The sequence below is a fragment of the Aptenodytes patagonicus genome, chromosome 1 (genome assembly GCF_965638725.1).
Source record: "Aptenodytes patagonicus chromosome 1, bAptPat1.pri.cur, whole genome shotgun sequence".
NCBI lineage: Eukaryota > Metazoa > Chordata > Aves > Sphenisciformes > Spheniscidae > Aptenodytes > Aptenodytes patagonicus.
In genome coordinates, this window is record NC_134949.1 from 216,137,918 (window position 1) to 216,149,945 (window position 12,028).

General features: G+C 44.6%; 1 long non-coding RNA gene across 1 annotated transcript in view; it reads left to right on the plus strand.

The window, feature by feature from the left end:
• Positions 1-11,349: 11,349 nt before the first annotated feature.
• The window catches only part of LOC143155490 (uncharacterized), a 31,788-nt gene continuing 31,109 nt past the window's right edge, over positions 11,350-12,028 (plus strand). Inside the window, exon 1 of the long non-coding RNA XR_012994425.1 lies at positions 11,350-11,491. This is a non-coding gene — a long non-coding RNA (uncharacterized LOC143155490). The remainder of the gene's footprint in view (positions 11,492-12,028) is intronic.

The window sequence follows — 12,028 nt, forward strand, 5'->3', positions numbered from 1 at the left end:
TACTTGGCCCCCTGAGCTGGAAGACAGGGACAGCGAGCAGGATGAACCCCCCATAATCCAAGAGGAAGCAGTCAATGACCTGCTACGCCACCTGGACGCTCACAAGTCTATGGGGCCAGATGGGATCCACCCGAGAGTGCTGAGGGAGCTGGCGGAGGTGCTCGCCAAGCCACTCTCCATCATTTATCAGAGGTCCTGGTTAACGGGGGAGGTCCCAGATGACTGGAGGCTTGCCAATGTGACGCCCATCTACAAGAAGGGCCGGAAGGAGGATCCGGGGAACTACAGGCCTGTCAGCCTGACCTCGGTGCCGGGGAAGATTATGGAGCGGTTCATCTTGAGGGCCCTCACAAGGCACGTGCGGGACAACCAGGGGATCAGGCCCAGCCAGCACGGGTTCGTGAGAGGCAGGTCCTGCTTGACCAACCTGATCTCCTTCTATGACCAGGTGACCCGCCTCGTGGATGAGGGAAAGGCTAGATGTGGTCTACCTGGACTTCAGTAAGGCCTTTGACACCGTCTCCCACAGCATTCTCCTAGAGAAGCTGGCAGCTCACGGCTTAGACAGGTGTACTCTGCGCTGGGTAAAAAATCGGCTGGACGACCGGGCCCAGAGAGTTGTGGTGAATGGAGTTCAATCCAGTTGGCGGCCGGTCACGAGCGGTGTTCCCCAGGGCTCAGTTTTGGGGCCGGTCTTGTTCAATATCTTTATCAATGATCTGGATGAGGGGATTGAGTGCACCCTCAGTAAGTTTGCAGACGACACCAAGTTGGGCGGGAGTGTTGATGTGCTCGAGGGTAGGAAGGCTCTGCAGAGGGACCTGGACAGGCTGGATCGATGGGCCCAGGCCAACTGTATGAGGTTCAACAAGGCCAAGTGCCGGGTCCTGCACCTGGGTCACAACAACCCCATGCAGCACTACAGGCTTGGGGAAGAGTGGCTGGAAAGCTGCCTGTCGGAAAAGGACCTGGGGGTGCTGGTCAACAGCCGGCTGAACATGAGCCGGCAGTGTGCCCAGGCGGCCAAGAAGGCCAATGGCACCCTGGCCTGTATCAGAAATAGTGTGGCCAGCAGGAGTAGGGCAGTGATCGTGCCCCTGTACTCGGCACTGGTGAGGCCGCACCTCGAATCCTGTGTTCAGTTTTGGGCCCCTCACTACAAGGAGGACGTTGAGGTGCTGGAGCGTGTCCAGAGAAGGGCAACGAGGCTGGTGAGGGGTCTGGAGAACAAGTCTGATGAGGAGTGGCTGAGGGAACTGGGGTTGTTTAGCCTGGAGAAAAGAAGGCTCAGGGGAGACTTCATCGCTCTCTCCAACTACCTGAAAGGAGGTTGTAGTGAGGTGGGTGTCGGTCTCTTCTCCCAAGTAACAAGTGATAGGACGAGAGGAAATGGCCTCAAGTTGTGCCAGGGGAGGTTTAGATTGGACATGAGGAAAAATTTCTTTAGTGAAGGAGTGGTTAAACATTGGACCAGGCTGCCCAGGGAAGCGGTGGAGTCCCCATCCCTGGAGGTATTTAAAAGACGTGTAGATGCGGCACTTAGGGACATGGTTTAGTGGGCATGGTGGTGTTGGGTCGACGGTTGGACTCGATGATCTTAGAGGTCTTTTCCAACTTTAATGATTCTATGAGTCTATGATTTGCATTCCCCTCGTGACACAGCGAGCGTTAGGGACGGTCTACCCTCCTTCCTTCTGTGTGAAAAAGAAAATACTGCAGTGATTATTTCTAAATAACGATTAACACCAGAGGAAAGCATATTAATATCAGCAGTGGTCTTGCAACTAGTGCACTGCTAGGAGGCTGCTTAGATTAGGTTCAAGGCTAAGCTCTGCTAGGCCTGCTGGATGCTCCCAGTAAGTGTTTTACCTAACAGCTTGCTGATAAGGATCTGAGTTTGAATGCAGCCCGGGACACAAGTGCCCCAGTTGCTTCTTTTGCCTTAAAGGTTTGAGCTTGTTTTCCCATGAAAGTGACATAATGTCCAAGTTATAGAGCACTCTGAATGTCTCTCTTGGCCACCTGTGCTGAAGCTGTTCCACTCTGCGTAGAATAATTAATATTCACAGGGACCTGTGAGAGTATGGCTTGCAATTTGGTGATTAAGGTAGGCATCTGGAGAGGGGATAGGGTTTCTCGTCTGTTCTCCAGGAAGTATATGAGGTTTAATTTACTAAGTATGTGATTGAAAATTTAAGATGAATGATAGGCAGGCAATGCACAATGACACAGACTTAAATTTGGTTATAACGCTACTCAGAGACAAACTGCCGTGGTAAAGGAGCATCTTTACCACTTGCTTCTCCGATGTGGATCTCAGTTGGATTCTGGTGCCTTCTGAAGTGACTTCAAACTGTCATCAGTACAACACTCCAAGGTAATCCACATTTTTGTAGTACCAGATGCAACTGCACAGGTGTAGTGCAGTGGAGTAACTTCCTCAAACTACAACTAAAGGAGAGGAATCAGGCAGCTACATGCTCCTTGGGTGCACAGAGGGTTGTTCAATCATTTAAATCAGCTCCCATTACATTGCTGGGCAACAAAGTCAGGATATGGAAAGCTTCAGTAGGTCTCTAAGATGAAGAGAAACCTGTTGTCAGTTGTTGGGATTTTTTTTTTTGTAATGATCTTGACACACAACACTTAGCAAAAATGTTTGATTCAAGCTTCAGAAATTAGTAGAAGATTCCCATTGATTTCAGAGGGCGACAGAAATTACTCACTCCAAAACATCAGTCTTCACCTTTGAGAATCAGTGATAAACTAGACCAGTCACACTTTTTAATCTAAATGATTTTCTTTGGAAAGTGCCATTTCTACAGAAGTGGGGGTTTTATATGAAACTATCAATTTCAAAACAGTTTCTATTAGGAAATAGTGAAAATCTTCCTCCTTCAGTATTCTCCAAATGCGAAATGTTGATTTTTAAATTCAATACTGTTTGCCATTTAGTGACAAAGCTCATATAAAAGAAGTTTAAATTGAAACAAAATATTTGGAACAGATTAAGGTAAAACACAGGAACTCATCTAAAATTGATTTCTTTTTATTTAACAATTTAACAGAGACAATTCTCATCCCACTCATCTCCCTGCCCTCAAAAAAAGGAGAAGAAGCTTTTGTCCCACTTGGAATAATGAAAACTTCTGTCCCATTGGGAATAAGAAGAGCTTATTTCCGGATTTTCACAGACTGAAAAAAATATTTCCCAGCCAACTCTACCAAATAGACTACTGTGTCTCAGAGCTGTAAATACAGTTCGCAGATCTTGCATCTGGTTTTTGTTTGCAATGATGGTAAGATATCTGTATAGGTAAGTCAGGTTTTCCATGACAACAGTGTGTACTTCTACATTTCCAGCTAGTGGTGGTTCTTGAAAACACAAGAATAAGAGAATACAGAAAAAGAACCTTACAGAAAAAATAGCAAGAATCTAAAGAGGCAGAATTAGGTAATGCATAGAGTAGCTGAGCTTGTTCAAGTAGGTAATTGTATTAGTATTGACTCAGTGTAACCATCTCTCTTTCATAAACGAATGCTTTGCATGACTGGTTTTCTGTGAGTATAAATGCATTGGATTTTTTCTTGTTACTGAATTTTCTAGAAAAAAACCCAACTACATAGATGGAGGTGAAGAGAGCTAATCCCTAATATTTTATATGAGAGGAAGTATGAAACATACATAGCAGTGAATCCAAATGTAACTAGGGATTATTCAAACTGCTAGGGTGCATAATCATGCTTATCTCCACTGGAAAAAGGTCCGAAACCAGAACTCCAAATCTGAAGCCATCAGGAACGTACCATTTCAAATGCCCCCACCCCCGACTGTGAGCTTCCATGTGGGTCCAGTTTCAAAACAGAATTTCATGCCCACCTCACCTTTGTGATATTACTCCTGTAGGCCCTGCTCATGCTGAATAGCACCTTCTTATGCAAGTTATTAAACTGAAGGAGAAGGCAGTAAGAGTATCTCCCCCCTTCACTTCTCGCAACACTGCAAAAAAAGTGCAATATATACCTTTGCATTATAAATATAAAACCTTGGGGGAAAAAAAAAGAAAGGTTATGAACTTGGCCTCTGGGATCCACAGGACTGAATTGGTAAGAACGTCCACAGAGATAGTATTAGATATTATATCCATGGATACAGTGTGGAGAAAGACTTTGGAATTTAGCCCAGAAAGAACTGCCGATACAAGACAGAGTTCCTTATGCTTCTTCTAAAATCTCTAAGTCTGATATTAATAAATAAAAAGGTTTTTAGGCTGGAATTAAACTTGCATAGTTTTATGAGGGACAGGTCTTTCATAAAACTATGCAAGTTTAATTCCAGCCTAGTTCAATTTGCATGACAATATAACCCTCAGACTCTGCCCAAGCTTTTGAGAAATGTGGTAGTTGGGAAGGTCTCTACAGTCAAGTCACAAACTTAGAATCATAGAATCATTGAGGTTGGAAAAGACCTCTAAGATCATCGAGTCCAACCGTTGACCCAACACCACCATGCCCACTAAACCATGTCCCTAAGTGCCACATCTATACGTCTTTTAAATACTTCCAGGGATGGTGACTCAGAACTTCTTTTCAGTAGGGGTTAAACAGGAACCAAACATTCTCTTTTTATCATCTTATGTATGAAAATGTCTTATAGTGACATCATTAGTGATATCACTGGAGCCAGCCGACCTACAGCCAGAATCTACTCCACTCCTCCACCCAATTGTAAGCATAATCCCCCGACCCCTCCCTTCTGACATAAACACATATGTCCACCTTACAGTCCAAGCCTGACTGATCTCTCTTTCTAGGCCCAAAGCTGGCTTGTGAACAAGACATCCCAGCCAGCCAGCCTGAAATCTTCACCCTCTCCAGCCACCATTCCATGCAATCCAGCATCTCACTTTTGATGGTTTTGGTGGAGGAAAAGATAAATAGAAGTACATCTGTCCAGTTCTGCCCAGGCAAGTGAAGGGGCAAGGAAAACTTCCTAATCATTTCAGGAAATCATCTGAAGTCCTGAGAGATGAGATTTAATGACAGACATTGGCCTAATACAGAACTGCAAGTACTATGAGCAAAGCAAGGACTACAGACACAATTCTGCTCACTATGCCATGACCCATGAAGAAAGGAAACGCTTCACAGATTCATAGTTTCTGAGACTAAAAGGAACTGCAATGTCTCCAGCCCATAACCTCAGCACATGGGCTGTAAATTTCTTCCAGATGATTAATGCATATTTTGTAAAAAAGATATTAACTCCTACTTTTAAAAAACCTAAGTTATAATGATCTACTGCTTCCTTGTTAAGGCACCGTACTGTTTAATTATTCTCGCAGATTGCATTTTATTTCAAGGTTGAATCTATCCCACTCTGACTTAAAGCTTTTGGATTTTGCAATGTCATCAAATGTGAAGGCCCATCACAAAGAATTATAGTGATATCTATGTCAAAAAAGCACAGGACCCATCTCTCTTCTAAACATGCTAAGCACAAAGCTGGATAATACTGCTATGTGATTTTCTAATGTTATCTGGGGATACCTACACTGCCTTCCTATTACTTCCCTAGTCACTGTAAGGTGATCATCAGGGAAGCAGGAGGAAGCAGAAGGCTCCGTTATGTGTCAGAAAGAATAAAGGACATACTGTAAACAGTATCTATGTGCCAAATGCTACTGGCTCTTTCAACAGATCATTGAGCAGTCAACAGCTCCGGTCTGGAATTAGGCTGATTGTTTAGAGAAAAAGTCCTCAACTGAATCAGCCGTTTGGATATTTGGCTGCTATGACTTAGGAAAAATACAAAAGACCTCACAGCATTAGTATGTTTATATATATAAGGGAGGCAAATTATCTGCTGAAAGTCATGGAACTGCACATTTAACTTTTAAAACTAAAAGCTTTCTACACTTAAGTTTCTCCAAAACATTTTGTCCTCTAACACTGAAGATAACATCAACAGCAACAGAAGAAGTTGATGGCTGGTGTGAGAATCCTAAAGGAAGTGACAGTAGGTGTTTGCCAGTTAAGTATATTTTTATGTCAAGAAGAAAAAATAGAAAATGTCAAACTATACCTAAAAGTAACTACAAATGTGTAAGCTAATAGAATTAATTTGCACTTCATTCTTCAAAAGTCTCAGCTCTTCCTGTAAATAGTCAACTTCCTTCAATTCCTAAAAGATCAATAGGAGTTGAAAGCATTTTGTAACTTGCAGGAAGTTGCTCAGCACTACACCATGGTGTTCATAGTGCAGATTTTGAAAGTCTGGCTGGTATGACAGGTTCTTCAGAGAGAAAGACATCTTGAAGCAAAGAAAATCTTTTCTCAAGCGTATGTCTTCAGGGATTCACCAGAAGTCACATAACTGTTAATATATTTATGATGATTGAATGTGAAAATGTTATACATAGACATCAACTTTCAAAACGGTTGTGATTTAGAGAGCTGCAGGTGTTGCTTTTGTAAATTTCATATAGTTCAGTGCCAAAAGAGGAGACAGCATGAAAAATTATAAGCAGATCTACTAAAGCATTTATATCAATAGTCTGTACTGAAGAAAGCTTTGTCAATGTCTGTGACTTATCTTTCCACTTCTGTAAAACATGGTACTGATGTAACTGTCTAATCTGACTTTTAGTCACAATATTTAGCTACCTGAAAGATAAAGTATAATGTAACACTATACATTTCTGCTCTTTCAGTCTCTCTCAGCTTTGGAACTGTGAGCCTTTGAAAGCAGATGACATACTCAATTATTATCAAGTAAATTTTTTATCTGTCATTTGATCACTTGTGACAGCGAATGAAATGTAAAAAGAATAAATGTGCACTATAGAATTAGCCTGCAAAATATAATAGTTATTGTAGTATATCCAACATACAAAATGTAAATTATCTGTCAGAAGTTTCTGAATAATATTTTTATGCTTTTCAGATAAGATCAGCCAAAGTTCTGGTGATGTCACATTTCTACAGTATCTTTCAGAATATTATACATCCTGTCCTGCTGAAAAAGAAATTCTTATGTCCAAGAGTCCTGCTGGAGTTCTAGGGAAAAAGGATAGTGTCTTACTGTGTTTCAGTCTTAGCTTCAAATGTTCATAGATCAGAATTTCTCCTTGTGTAAATCAATGTAATTTCACTGACTTCAATGGAGCTGTACCAAGTTAATAGCAGCTGATGAAGCCAGTCTTTTGTTTTCTATCACAATTCACATTTTCTTCTAAAGGTTATTTTAGGCTCTACACTGAGCAAACCGTTGTGACTATGAAACTGTTATCCAGAGTTCAGAAGAAAAGAGTTCTGCAGGATGGTGACAGTGCAAACCATTTCTTTTACCTTGTCAATATGGACCAGCTTTCCGTTTGAAGAACTTATCCCATAGTTTGTAAAGTCAGAAGAAAGCCCTGTGATAATTTACTCTTGACTTTCTGTATACAGAGGTCATCACAACTTCTGGGCTCAATTCTTGTGTGAACTACAGCAATTTTTTTAGGAAAGCATCCTGTCTCAATTTAGACATTACCAGTATTGCCACTTTTAAAGTCATACTGGATGTATATTACTCTCCCTATTTATTTGCTTGCATGTTTTTAATCTCATTCTTAGTGTGAATATGTTGAGCTCTAACTTGCATCTGGGATCCTGAAGAGTCTGTTCCTGAAGTCTTGTTCCCCACATAGGTACTTCCAGTTCACAGCTGATTCGCTCCTTAAAGCATCTCTTTGATACACTTGTTCTACCATAGTTACATTGAGCTCCAAGAGTCTCCTCTCCAGAAGAGAAAGAGTAATATAGTCTCTGGGACAGTTCAGAGAGTGACACCTATCATGAAGTCATCTCTGAGAATACACTTTAAGAGCCAGGTGGATTTCTCATTTTTCAGGGACTACCAAACTACTTTCAGACAGTAACAACTAATGGTCACTTGTGTTCTGAGGTAGCTGCTGAGCTAGAAAAGAAGGCATTCGTTATCCATTACCTCAGGTACCATTGTTACCAGGACAAAAAATTTCTGGGCCTTATCTTTCAGTACTGAAATTACTCAGAGTTTGTCTTCGACTTCACTGGCAACAGAGAAGTCTCGTAAGATAGAATTCATTTCATCCCACTTTAAATGTCTAAATCTGATCTACTTTTTATAGTCAGTAAAAGATAAATAGGCATTTCCATAGCACATCCCTCCCATCCAAAACTTGACAGATGAGTATCACCTAGCTTGAGTGTTTCAGGTAACTCTACAGGAGATTTGCATGTTAAATCTCTCTAACATGAGCGAGAGACTGTGATGATGCGACTCAGGGGAGGTCCCACAGAAGTATGGTATGAACAGAGAATAAGGAAAACAAGAGCCCAGAGTAAATCTGAAGAAAGTGTGGAACCAAAAAAGAAATCAAAGAAGGGCAAAGGAGTTCTTGAAAAGCAAAGATATCAGCAAAACCCAGAGGTGGAACTGCACAGAGGTGGGAAGGATTTGCTCTAAGAGTGCTGTGGCTCCAGCACCCTTTGGAGAAAAAGAAGTCCAGAACTGCTGGAGTTTGTGAAAATAACAAATACAAAGAGACTCGACAAGCAACATTTGTTTCTTATTATCAGGAATATTTTGCCAGTTGGGAAAGATATCATCTGGAAAGTTTTGCCACTGTAAGTTCTCAGGGAAAGAAAAAATTCTCCAGGGAAAGGCCCTCATAGAGTATACATATATGCACCATTACAATTACATTTTGCATTTGAACTTGTAACTACTACCACAGTTATTGCACTTCAGTTACTGTTTATGTGTGATTTTTTCTCTCCATACACACACACATGTAAAAATATATGTATTTATTAAAAGACTAAGCTGCCACTGTAACACAAGTAGGATACAACAAAAGGAAAAAATACTGAATTCGGTAATAGCATTTTCCATCTTTTTACAGTACTACACATAAAATCTATAAATTCTGAGCAGGTTTAAGGGGAGATTACTGCACACTGATAGCTCAACATGAAAAGGCTTTTTTTCTAGATTCAAAATAAAATAATAAAGATTATTATATAATCCTGGCGTAGATTTTTACATCTACAGCCAAAAGACGTGCAGGTTTATTAAAGAACAGTGCAATGTCTTAAAATGTGAACCGAACCTTTTACTGAGCTGTACTGCAGACTCCACTGCTGCAATCAATACTCCAAACAGCCCTATTTTTCTTGGGCAAAAAACATACATATACCTGACATTTGAGGAAGCCAGGTGAATAAATCAATAGCTAAACAAAAATGTACTTAATCATATCTATTCTGGACAGATGCAGATTGGAAACTCCTATATGGTCCACGTATTGCCTTCTGCTTAAAGCTTAGAAATGAATCTGTGTTTCCTAAATGACAATGTCCTGTTGCTACAGCATTGCTGAAGCTAGAGTGATTACAGTAGCAATTAACTGTGTGCCAGCCAGCATGAGACAGATCTATTGTTCAAACTTAAGTTCAGGTATAGTTTGTTGTTAGAGTACTTTAGCACAAATACATAACTTAATAACCAACAAATTACGTACTTTATAAGTGTAACAGCTTTACTGGAATATGTAGGAAAGATTCACACATTCATTTTAACCTTAAATCTACTGGGCTGCATTTTCTTACCTAGAGCCAGCCCAAGGAGGAAATTAATATATACACATAGTTTATCTTTCCGTAATGGTTTTAAGCGGTGACCATTATTGGACATTTCTCATGGCGCTGCAGATGATCATTAAACATGCATAACAGCCCTACTAAATTATTATAGATAACTCTAATGCCAAAAATTTCTATGTTCCAAGGCATGTTTGTGCACAGAACGGCTGCTATGCTTAAAGGTGCTCCTTTACTTGACATTACTTCATAAAGCCCTTTGAGATAACCGCAGCGCGAGAGCTGTTTTAGAAAAACACAATTTTATTTCTTCTCTGCTTTAGCCCTAAGCGGTTCAGCATTATTTGAACATCAGCAACAGCCCTTCTTTACAACTTCAAAGTCAGATTCTAATCTCAAATTGGCAGTACACCTCGAGATTAAAAATCTGCCCACCGCTGGAAGAAATAGATGTTTTCAGCAGAAAGATGAGCAATAGGAGCTAACAACACAACAGTCTAATATGACTCAATTAGAAGGTATATTAAGATTACACTAAGGTGCCTGACATGAACGCTCTTACTGGAAACACTTTAAGAAAGGCATGAGGGAAAGGACAACACCATTAAGCTTTGGAAGAGTTTTGTGGCTGTTATTAACCTGGAAGAAGGGTGAGATTCCTCCCAACTGACCTTTTCAGCAAAAACCTCCGTGTCAGACGCTCTGCAACCATGAAGCCCAGGTAATGTATTTTAGTTTCAAAATGTGTAATCCTGAAAAGAAGAAAATGCAAATAGATGTCTGAGGTCTTTTATTTTCTACTGGTTACAGCTACTGTCTGTTTAGGAACACGGTGAGATGTCTCTTCTCCTCAGTAAGAAAGAAGAGTATCTCTGTGGTGGAGCCAGCCTAAACCATGGAAACTGGGAAGCAGCTACAGGTGTTTTGGGGTCCTGCCAGTACAGAGATAACAGCAGTTCGGGCTGGGTGCGACAGGGTCCCTCAAATTCAGTCCTCCCGCTGTCCCCAGTCAGCCCCTGTTCCTGGAGGATGTGGAGACTGCTCTCCATTTTTATTTTAGGCCCATTATTGCAGAGTTTGATCAACTCAACAAGCACTTCCATCCTGCTGATATGCAAGAAAGCAACTGCTGTTGTGATTTCACCGATTTTGGCATTCTCCTTTTTAATTCACCAATAAATGCAACATTGCATGGCTTGGAGTAATGCTTTCTGTGCAGCACCGTATGAGATTTGCACTTGGACTGCCAATGATTTCCACACTCACCTCTCTAACCCCCTCCCGCGCACCTGTCCCACACAGCCAGCGGGACGACACCTGAGGGGTCCCAGGCGGGAGGGGGGTCGGGTGTAACTCACCCAACTTCACGGACAGCCGGGGGTTCCCTTCAGGCGGGCACTGCTCGCCCCCCCTGCGGGCCGCCGGCTCTCGCCCGCCGCAGCGGCCGCTGAGGGGCGGCGGCGCCGGCGACTCCCTGCGCCTCGTCCCTCAGCTTCCCGCCCTCGCGGCTGAGCTCCCCTCAGCGCCCCGCGCCGCCACAAGGAGGAGGCGGGCCGCGTCCCCTCAGCGGCGGCAGCGCAGCCGCGGCTGAGGGGGACTCGGACGAGGCTTGGGGGCAGCGGGTCCCTCGGCGTGCGGCAGAGGGCGCCCCGCATTCCGCCAGAGCGGGGGCGGGAGGAGCCTCCGGCGCGGCGCGGCGCGGCTCGGCTCGGCTCGGCGCGGCGCGGCCGGGGAGGGAGCTGCCACGTCCTCTGCGCGGAGGGAAGCCAGCCCGCGCCTCAGCCCCACGTGTGGCGGAGCGGGGAAGTTGCCGGCAGCCAGCTCGGACTCTGCCCCTCTCCCGTCCCTTCCCGTCCCTCGGGTGAGCGCAACTCCAAGTAAGGGCGCGCGGCGGCCCGCTCCCGGCCGCTGTCCCGGGGGAGGCCGGCGGGGTGGTGGGTGCGGGCGGCAGCGGCGTGCTGGAGGCATTGGGAAGGGGGCGGCGGGCAGCTCTGAGGGGGCGCGGGTCGAGCCTGCGGTATCCCCGGGGGAGCCGCGGGACAGCGGGCTCGGCTCCCGGGCGGGCCAACTTCCTGCGGACTTTGGCTCCGAGCGCTCTTTCCCGGGGCAGCGGGAGCGGCCCGGGGTCCGGCGGCCGGGGCGCCGCGGTTAAAACCGGAAAGTTTTAAAAGCCCGTGTGCGGGCTGGGCGCCGTGGCGGAGAGCCGGGAGGCGAGAGTGGCTCGGCGGCGGCGGGCGGGGGAGAACCGCCGCCTCGGCGTGTGTGGCGAAGGGGGGGCCGCGGCCGGCGGGCGGCTCGGGGCGCCTTCCCGGCGTCTCTCCGCGGGGCGGCCCGGCTGGCGGCCGGCCCCGAGCCTTGAAGCAAAACCGCCTCGGGTAGAGACCCCGCCGCGGAGGAG